The 10,524-nt window shown below is 40.9% G+C and overlaps 1 non-coding gene across 1 annotated transcript; it reads right to left on the bottom strand.

Moving 5' to 3' along the window:
• Window positions 1–8,248: 8,248 nt before the first annotated feature.
• LOC132625346 (small nucleolar RNA R71) lies at window positions 8,249–8,355 on the bottom strand. The gene has a single exon (XR_009576784.1). It is a non-coding gene; the product is annotated as a small nucleolar RNA R71 (small nucleolar RNA).
• Between the last annotated feature and the right edge of the window lie 2,169 nt (window positions 8,356–10,524).

Genomic DNA, 10,524 nt, shown 5'->3' with positions numbered 1-10,524 from the left:
CAGCCTTTTTGCTCGGTGGAAACCATTTCTTCAAAAATGTATTGGCTAGCTCGCTCCAGGTGTGAATAGAATTGCTAGGAAGCTTTTCATTCCATTCTCTTGCTTGGCCAGCCAAGGAATATTTGAAGACCCATAACCGAAGTGCATTAGCAGAAACAACACCTTGGGATTGTTGAGCACACACGTGCACGAAGTTCTTCAAATGTCGGAGTGGATAGTCCTTCGAAGAATTTCGGAAATAACTTTCAAGTTTCAGCAGCTGATAGATAGAACTATCAATTTTGAAAGTAGCAGCTCCAGTCCTAGGAGGGACCACAACAGAAGCATAATCAGCCTCATTGATGAAGTCTGCAAATATATTCTCATCTTCCTCCTCTTCTGGTGCAGATGGGTTCACTTGGAGCCCACCTTGGTTTCCTTGATTTTGATTATGTCTTCCTGCCATGTTCACTTGGTTCACCAAACAGCAAACAAGGTGTGATGGAATAGAAAAAGTTTTAAAGAAAAGTACACAATAATCAGTAATTTCAAAACTATATTCCCCGGCAACGGTGCCAAAATTTGATACGCTCAAATTACACCTATGATTGGCGTAAAGCGGTCGTTGTAAAATATAATAACCCAAACAAGGTTGGGGTCAAATCCCACAGGGAATATAGAGATAAAAGGGTACTAATTGTATGCGATGTTAGTCTTTAAAGGCTTTAATCCTATTCCGATTAGTTTGAAATATTTGTTGTGTAAAGTAAACGAATACTTTGACTTGAATTGTAATTAATACGAGAGAGAGACTAAGGTTGTGTTCCCGGATTTGATTAGATATTATGCTTCAGGTTTCAATGTGATATACTTCTAATGGTTGTTATAAGAGTATACACTTGATCTTTTAAAGACTTCCTAATATTTCCCAACAGTTAGGCCATATTTCCTCTTTATGATTTTTCCAAATGCGAAAGAGTTGAAATCGAAGAGCGACCAATAATGCCAATTAGACTTGTTCTTATTCCTAAGTTAGTCTATTAAACGAGGGTTAACGCCCCGAGTCATTGTTATTCAATCTTACCAATGCTAACTCTCTTTCCCAAGAAAAGTTAGTATAATGGCTTAGGCTAATGCTTGCAATCATTACCCAACGCTAAAACACAAAGATAGAATACATACCAACAACCATTATACATATATCAATAGTAGAAACCCATTCACATAATACCCATCATGGGGTCCACAACCTTAGAACTAAAATTAGCTACTCATCATTTTGTTTAAGAAAGAAAGCTTAAAAGTTAATATAATGTACTTACAATACTAATACAATGTGGAATGAGGGTTAAGTTGATGCTTTAAATGCTCCAACAACTTCACAAATATCCAAGGCTTAAAGTTAATGCTCCCAAAAGATCTGAAATAATTGTTAAAAACCTAACTTTAAGTATTTATAAGGCCAAAACTCGCGCCAAAGTTCTGGACAAAAACACCTTTCGTGGCATCGTTACGGACCGTAACACAGGTTACGGTCCGTCCTTCGGTTCCGTCTTTTGTCAGCTTGATATTAGGTCAACCGTTACGGTTTCTTTCGACGGACCCTAACACAGGTTACGGTCCGTATCTTCCAGCGGATCATGGCTCAGTCTTCAGTGGCCAATGTGTTACGCTATGACGTTATGCCCCGTAATCTGCGTTACAGACCGTCCTTCTGGACGTAACATGTGTCAATACTTAAACTTCTTGCTGGAAATTTCCTTCAGATTACGGTACACGTTACGGCCCCTAACATGAGTTGCGGACCGTCCTTTTGAGCGGCACGTATCTGGATCTTCCTCTCAGGGTACGGATCACGTTACGGTCCGTAACTCGAGTTACAGACCGTCCTTTTGCTCCAAGTTGTCTATTTTTTCAGCATTTCTTATCATTTTCGTTCCTTAGTCAACCAACCCTACAAAACACCAAAATAACATAAGAAACGATGTAAAAACACTTAAAAACAAGCAACACTTCTAGTGAAAAAGACATAAAATGTGCCGAAATTCACGGCGCATAAAAGACCACTAACATGAAGCTGAAGAAGATACTCTCTGACACTATCAATGTGGAAAAAGATGCTAAAGTAACTTTATCACATTGTTTGAGGGAACCAAATCAGGTTGCTGACTTCTTTGCAAAATTGGCATCATCTAGTGGATTAGAAACCTTATATGCTGCTTCACAACATCTTCCCAGAGAGGTTAAAGGTTTAGCCTAGAGAGGTTAAAGGTTTAGTTCAACTAGACAAATGACAATTTCCCTCTATGAGGAGGAGATATGAAAAAGTAACTTCTTTGTTAGTTGAATTCTGTACATTCTAGTAAGAAAGGGCGTTATATAGGCTTAGCCCTTTATTCCTTTTTTGAGAGCTTAACATATCATTGAAGTAGAGGTTTAGTCCACGGCCCCTTCTAAGTGTAACTTTTTGTGCATTAATAAACATGGTAGGGGCCAAGCCTAACCCCCAAATCAATGATTCACAACCCTTGGTGTGGCTTAAACTAAAAAAAAAATCTGTAGATTTTTTTAGATTTCCTATATGACTGATGCATGTTATTTCTGCTGCACTATCATGTTGGAATATCAGAATTTTTAAAGAGAAAATGGTAGTTGTCATATTTGGTTACCACGTTTTAATTAGTGTACTTATAAATATAGTGATTTCAAAGGGAGAAAGAATGAGTAATTAAAAAGATTGTCTAACTTGCCAAAATGAAGTACCTTATAATTTGTCTATGATTCTCTCCATTTCAAGTGTGATGTTAAATTGAAGCATTCAGTAGAAAGCTCCTTATGCAAGACAATGATTTGGTCTAACTCTCTGTTTCTTTTATGTTTCCTCTTTATACACCCCAAAGTCAGTTTCGTTGCGTAGAGAAATGAGAGTTTTTTTCTTTCTTTTGTTTCTGTTTTCTGCTTGATTTTTGAAGCTACTAGTCTTTTTTTTCCTGTTCAAGAAATTAAAACAGTTTTGGAAGATCTCACCTGTCATTTCGACAAATGGCCACTTTTATCCAACTCTTTTTTTTTTTGTTTCTCAATTTTTTTCTCTGACATGTCTGCATTTGGAAAGGTAAACTTTAACCTGATATCCATTAATATTATTAATTTACAAGATTATTTTTTTTTTCTTAGTACTATTATCGCAGTCTTTATGAAAATTGGTAAGGTTAATGTCCAATTTCTGTTGGGATGATTAGCCAATTTTGGACCTCTAGTTGTAGATTAATTCGAAACCACATGTGGGATCATCCCTATGCCTAAAATTAAGTTGATGTTTTCCACCATATAGAGATCAATCTGCGTCACTAGGATCACGACAAGATCATTTGGGAAATGAATGCATATGGCCTTTTCACCATATAATCTGCTTGGCATACTATGTGGATTTACAAATACATATGAATGAACTGTGATAAAGAATGCATATGACCATATCAATAACTCAATATGTAATGGAACTCGCTTACCAAAGTCATCACTCATCAAGCACCACCTGTTTACCCCGAATTTGGATAATCAATTAAATTTGTGAGTAGGAATAGAATATGTGGTTAAGACTCAATCTACTTGATGGAAAAAAGATATGTATGGTTATGGTGTAAAGGGGGCGATGACGCTCAGAGGACCGCTATAGATTTATATAACTACCAATATATGAGTATTGTTTGATTGAGCAAGTAAGAGAGATGAACACAATTAATTCGGATTGCAACACGATAATGAAAGAGATTTGTATATATTTCTAGCACAAAATGTTCTTGATATGAGGGAGCCAACCTTTTAAAAGGAGGGCAATGCCCCTATTTATAGTATTGCCCCATGGGCTTCATACAATAAGTGTTTCCAAAAAATAAAGATAAAACTCTGACGTGGAGTACGTTGGATTAGGTTGATCGTACGGTCTGACACCCGTACGATTGGCAGTTGAACATGGCAGCACATTAGCGACGCGTGGAGACCGCGTAACAGATCATACGGACTACCGGCCACGATCAAAACGGAACAATGACCATGATAGAACAGACCAATGGCCAAGATCGAACCGGCCATGGAAAAACTAGACCAACCGCTCCCCCGATATAGAAAGTAAGTCTTCGTGCATGTGCTCGTTTCATTCTTCCCTCGGTCACCGATCTCACTAGCTCAGCAGATACCCGATTTTTACCGTATACAGATAGTCCCCACACTTTCCGGACTGAGGTTTCACCGGAGTAACGGGAAGTGGAAGAATTAAGAAATCGGCGGCTCCGTTTGTCCGTTGTTATCTTTTCATTTTGGCAGGAAAAGTTGCGTCACGTTCCCCTTTCATCGGCCACGTGTCTCATTCCGGACGGCCAGCTCTGACAAATGCCGTAACGCACGTCGTTTCAAGTCATTCCTTATTAATTATGGGACACGTGGCTTTCCCCGATTGGCTGGGATCTATAACCGCCCCAATCCCATGCCTATATAACGTTCTTTGCCTTTTCACTTCAACACTTTTACCTCATTCAACTCATCTCCACTTCTGTTTCCTATCCTTCACCTCTTCTCCATTTTTTTTCTTCACTTACAATCATCTGAATACTTCACTTTTCTTGTTGACCTGCTGCTTACACACGTAAAAGGAACGAACTTGTCAACTTTGTTTACCAGCTGTTCTCGTTTTTTAGCATGTTGGTGTTGCTGCTTCTCCCTCACGTTTTCTACCATTTTTGAATTCTCTGTCTATTCCCTTACTCCACCTTTTAACTTTTCTTTCTAATTTTGCCAAGTCTTCCTTCGTAATCTCCAAATGTCTGAAACCACTTCCCATGATATTCCCTCGATTCGTCTCAAGGAACCGAGCCTACTTCTCCACCTAAGGCAAAGAGCACCTTCGATCCCACCGCCTCGGACATTATACCGGCCAAACCCAATTTCAACAAAGATTTTGAGGTCGAAAAACCTTCTTCGATATCCGACAGAGGATTTGATGTGAGACGGTATCCCTCGTCTATTACCGAGGAAAAACTTGACTTGGTCCGGGCTGATTGTGGGTGGGACACCCGTTCAGTTCAAGCTTTTGCCCCCGGGCCAAGCGAATCAGTCACTGATCACCGAGAAGGTTTCTTGTATGTTTACACATACCCATTCACTCTCAAGCTCGATCCCCCGGTCGATCCGGTCATCTTAGACATGTGCCGGACCTATAACGTAACCTTGGCACAGATTGGTCCGATCGTTTGGAGGGTCGTGGCTTGCCTCCGGCTGCTGGCCAATAATGCCGGGAAGGAGCTCACGCTGGCCCACTTGATACGTTTATATTCCGCGAGGTTGTTCAGGGGTGGCGTAATAAAACTCGCTAAGCGTAGCCGGAATCCATTTTTCTCAAAAATGGACAAAGATAGAGACAGAGGCTGGTTGAAGCGATACGTCCGGGTGCGGACCTCGGACATCATTCCGGAGCATTACATGCCTTTTCCGAAAAGGTGGAACAATAAGCGTAAGTCTGAACTCTTCTAATAATTGCCTCTGTATGTTTTGTCAAACTTCAGTTCCACTTTCTCACTACTTGTCTTTTTATTTATATTAGTTGTGGGTTGGATTCCTCCGGTCGTCCGGAATCTCCACGACTGGGTTACTACTCTCCTCAGCCAACATGCCCACGATGACCGAACATGGGGTCACCTGTCACGCGGCCGGTTGGTCGCCCAGAACCAGACAAAGGATGAGAATCGTTAATTAAAGGGCGAGCTGGCCGAGATGGTCGAATACAATCGGAGTCTCGAAGCGGACAACATCGGCCTTAGCCGAGACAACACGCATCTATCCTCAAGGCTCGGTGAGCTTGATACCACCCTCTCTCAACTCCGGGAGGAGCTGGATTCGGTGAAGTCTGATCTTACGAGCTTGGCTGAGAGGAATCGGCTGCTCGAATCTGAGAGTGCCTGGTACAAAGAGCGTATGAGGGTGTTCGAGGAGAAGGCGGAGAAGAGGGCCCAAATATGTGATGATCTGAAAACCGAGCTCAAAGAGACGGCCGATGCTAATGACGCTCTCAAGGCCGAGCTCGAGTCGGCCATCCACAAGAAAAATGTGCTCAGAAAAGCTCGGGATGTTCTGGCGGCAAAGTTAGCCCAGGCCGAGGCCGATTTGGAAGAAGCTCTGAAGAGCGTGGAGGCCGCCGAGGCTCATGCCACTATTGCTGCTGAGTATGAAATTCAGCACATTTTATGCCTTTGTAACTAAAAGTGTTGCTTGTTTTTAAGTGTTTTTACATTGTTTCTTATGTTATTTTTGTGTTTTATAGGATTGGTTGACTAAGGATCGGAAATGAGATGAAATGCTGAAAAACGGACAAAATGAAGCCAAATGACGGTCCGTAGCTCACGTTACGGACCGTAATAGGATCTGTAACTCATGTTACGGAACGTAACGTGATCCGTACCAGAAAGGATACGTGCCGCTATGAATTACGGTCTGTAACGCATGTTACGGTCCGTAACATTGAACCGTAAGACGACCCAAATTTTCAGAGAGTTTTCTTGGAAACCATCGGTGTTACGATATGGTGTTATGGTCCGTAACTCATGTTACGGTCCGTAACATCTCACCGTAACATCAGCTAAATTTCCAAAGAGTTGCCAAGTAATGTCACAAGTTACGCCTCAGAAGGACGGTCCGTAACACAGGTTACGGTCCGTCGCATGGTGGCCGTAACAACAAGCTGACAAATGACGAACTGAAGGATGGACCGTAACCTGGGTTACGGTCCGTAACGATACCGCGTAAGGGTGTTTTTGTCCAGAAATTTGGCGCGATTTTTTGCTCTATAAATACTTAATGTAGGGTTTTAATTCAGCAGCCAGATTTCTTTTGAGAGCATTAACTTTAGGTCTTTCATATTAGAAGTGGTTGGACCATTTCAAGCAACAACTTCACTTCCATTCCACATTGTATTCGCATCGTAAGTACATTATGTCAACTTTTAAGCTTTCTTTGTTAGCCAAAATTATGAGTAGCTAATTTTAAAGCTAAGGTTGTGAGTCCCATGATGGATATTATGTGAATGTGTTTCTATTATTGATATATGCATAATGGTTGTTGGTATTTATTCTGTCTTTGTGATTTAGCGTTGGGTGATGATTGCAAGCATTAGCCTAAGCCATTATATTAACTTTTCTTAGAAAAGAGAGTTAGTATTGGTAAGATTGAATAACAATGACTCGAGGCGTTAACCCTCGTTTAATAGACTAACTTAGGGATAAGAACAAGTCTAAATTGGCATTATTGGTCATTCTTCGATTGCAACTCTTTTATATTCGGAAGAATCATAAAGAGGAAATACGACTTAACTGTTGGGAAACATTAGGAAGTCCTTAAGAGATCAAGTGCATATTTATATAACAACCATTAGAAATATATCAAAACCTGAAGCATAATATCTAATCAAATTGGGGAACACAACCTTAGTCTCTATCTCGCATTAAATACAATTCCAGTCAAAATATTTAATTACATTATTCAACAAATATTTCAAACTATCAGGAATAGGATTAAAGTTTTTAAAGACTAGTATCGCATACGATTAGTATTCTTTTCTCTTCATATTCCCTATGGGATTCGACCCCAACCTTGTTGGGTTACTATATTTGACAACGTCTGCTTTACGCCATTAATAGGTGTAATTTGAGCGTATCAAATTTTGGCACTGTTGCCGGGGAATACGGTTTAGAAATTACTAATTGTTGTGTACTCTTCTTTAAAACTTTTTCTATTCCATCACACCTTGTTTTCTGTTGTAGTGAACCAGGTGAACATGGCAGGAAGACCCAATCGCAATCAAGGAAACCAAGGGGGACTCCAAGTGAACCCTCCTGCACCAGAAGAGGAGGAGGATGAGAATGTATTTGCAGAATTCATCAATGAAGCTGATTATGCTTCTGCTGTGGTTCCTCCTAGAACGGGAAATGCTAAGTTCAAAATTGATAGTTCTGTCTATCAGCTATTGAAACTTGAAGGCTATTTCCGGAATTCTTCGGAGGATTTTCCACTCCGACACCTGACGAACTTCCTGCATGTATGTTCTCAATAATCCCAAGGTATTGTTCCTGTTGATGCACTGCGATTACGGGTCTTCAAATATTCCTTGGTTGGCCAAGCAAGGGAATGGTATGAAAAGCTCACCAGCAATACTATTCATACCTGGAACAAGTTAGCCAATATATTCTTGAAAAAATGGTTCCCACCAAGCAAAAAGTTTGAGCTTCGGGACAAGATCTTTGAGTTCAAACAACTTCCGGGGGAACAATTATATGCAGCATGGGAGCGTCTCAAATACTATCTATCTCAATCTCCGACTCATGGATTTCCGGATGCTATCCTCACCGAGAAGTTCTACAAGGGGTTAGATACCATGAATCAAATTGTTGTCAATACTGTAGCTAGGGGATGCTTCATGGACAAATCATTTGTCAACATCACCAGGTTGCTCGACAAGCTTACTACCCACAACCAAGCTTGGCATTCTAGTGATAGTGAAATCCTATCATATGGTAGTCCCTCTGCTGCCGCGGTGGCCAAAGAAAATTATGAGCGAGATCTTGCCTTTGCTCAATTGCAAACCACCGTGGATTTATTATCGAAGAGGCTTATGGAGAAAGAAGCCAAAGGTGTTAATGTTGTCGAGGAGATGCCACCTCATGCTCCCGGAATGTACCAAGTCTCTGAAGAAGCTTATCTAGAGGGGCAGACATAATATGAAGATGCTGATTATGTCAACAACTCGCAAAGGGGTTATCAACGGCAAAATTATCAAGGTCCGGGTAATCACCCATGGCAAAAGCATCAACAAAAATTTCACGGGAACAATTATAGCAGAAATGATCAGGGCAATCCAAATCAAGAGAATTACAACTACAATAATTATGGCAACAAGAGCTCAAACCCCTACATTCCACCTAGGGGGCAAGCATCCAATTCCCAACAGTGGAGAGATAATTCAGCTAGCAACTCTGCTGGCAACACGTCTAATGATTTTGCGAAACTGAAAAGTATGATGCAGAAATGCTAATGAATCAAGACAGAACAGAGAGCACAATCAAGGGAATGTCTCAGGTCCAACTATCTCATTCAGCTTCCATTCAGAAGCTCGAAGCGCAATTCAGAGACCTTTCCAGAGAAGTGCATACTCCTCAACGTAGACAACTACTAAGTGATACAGTTCCAAATCCAAAAGGTAGTGGGGTAAACTTTGTGAAGCATGTAGCTGTTGTTAGCACCAGAAGTGGAAAAATACTTCAAAGTGCTAATAAAAAGGTGATTGATCTTGAGCCAATTGTTGAAGAAGAAGTGCAACCTGATGTATCTGATGATATTGTGGAGGAAGAAGCAGAGGAGGAAGTTCCTATTGTAGCTGAAGAGGAATAGAATCTTGAAAATCTCAAGGCACAAGGAGAAAAACAGGAAAGGGGGAAGGCAAAACTTTCTAGCGCTCTCCGCCTGTTGAGCCAATTGTTCAAATCTTCACCGCCCTTTCCTCAAAGGCTAGTGAGAAAAATAGAAGATGACAAGTGCTTGTGATTCTACGATCAACTCAAGCAGTTGACAATGAACATTCCTTTCATGGACGCTGTCCAAGAAATGTCTGGCTTTGCTAAGTATTTGAAGGATCTCTTAACAAAGAAGAAGAAGCCATTGAAACACGACACTGTGGGTATCACTCACCGCGTTAGTACTATTCTTTCCAAGACCACAGTGCAAAAGAGGGAAGATCCTGGAGTATTCACAATTCCATGCACCATAGGGCAGCAAAAATTTGTCAGGGCTTTGAATGATAATGGGGCTAGCATAAATATTATGCCCCTGGAAATTTTCAAGAGATCGGGATTAGCGATGCCAAGGCCAACTACCATTAGGTTGCAGATGGCTGACAGATCGATAAAAAGGCTAGTGGGGGTAGTTGATGATATGCTTGTTCAAATTGAAAAATTCCTACTGCCGGCAAATTTCGTGATTCTAGATTGTGCTATTGATCAGGAAATTCCTATTATTCTGGAAAGGTCATTCCTTGCGACAGGGAAGGCTCTTATGGATTGCGAGAAGCACGAGATTAAGTTACGGGTGAATGATGAGGAGGTGACTTTTCACGCTAGCAAAGGCATGAAATTACCTAGTCCTTATCAAAGTATTTCAGTCATAAACTCTGTTGATGGGGTGGATGAAGCACTGGAATTTAAAATGGAGGAAGAATGCTTGAGTGAAGCATTATTGGCCATCTTGGTGAATTTTGATGCCGAACAAATGGAGGGATATATTGAGACAGTGAATTCACTCACCGGTCTGGGGTCTTACTCTTATGAGCCCAAGAAACCGTCTCTTGATTTAGAGAAACGAACAACTCCACCATCAAAACCATCAATTATTGAGCCACCGAAGTTGGAACTCAAGAAACTTCCATCTCATCTTAAATATGTGTTTCTTGGAGCAAATGCTACCCTTCTAGTTATTGTGTCATCACTTCTGAATGAGGGCCAAATT

This window comes from Lycium barbarum, chromosome 12 (genome assembly GCF_019175385.1).
Source record: "Lycium barbarum isolate Lr01 chromosome 12, ASM1917538v2, whole genome shotgun sequence".
NCBI classification, from domain to species: Eukaryota; Viridiplantae; Streptophyta; class Magnoliopsida; order Solanales; family Solanaceae; genus Lycium; species Lycium barbarum.
The sequence above is the reverse complement of the archived record's forward strand: the minus strand, read 5'-3'. Positions and strand labels throughout refer to the sequence as shown.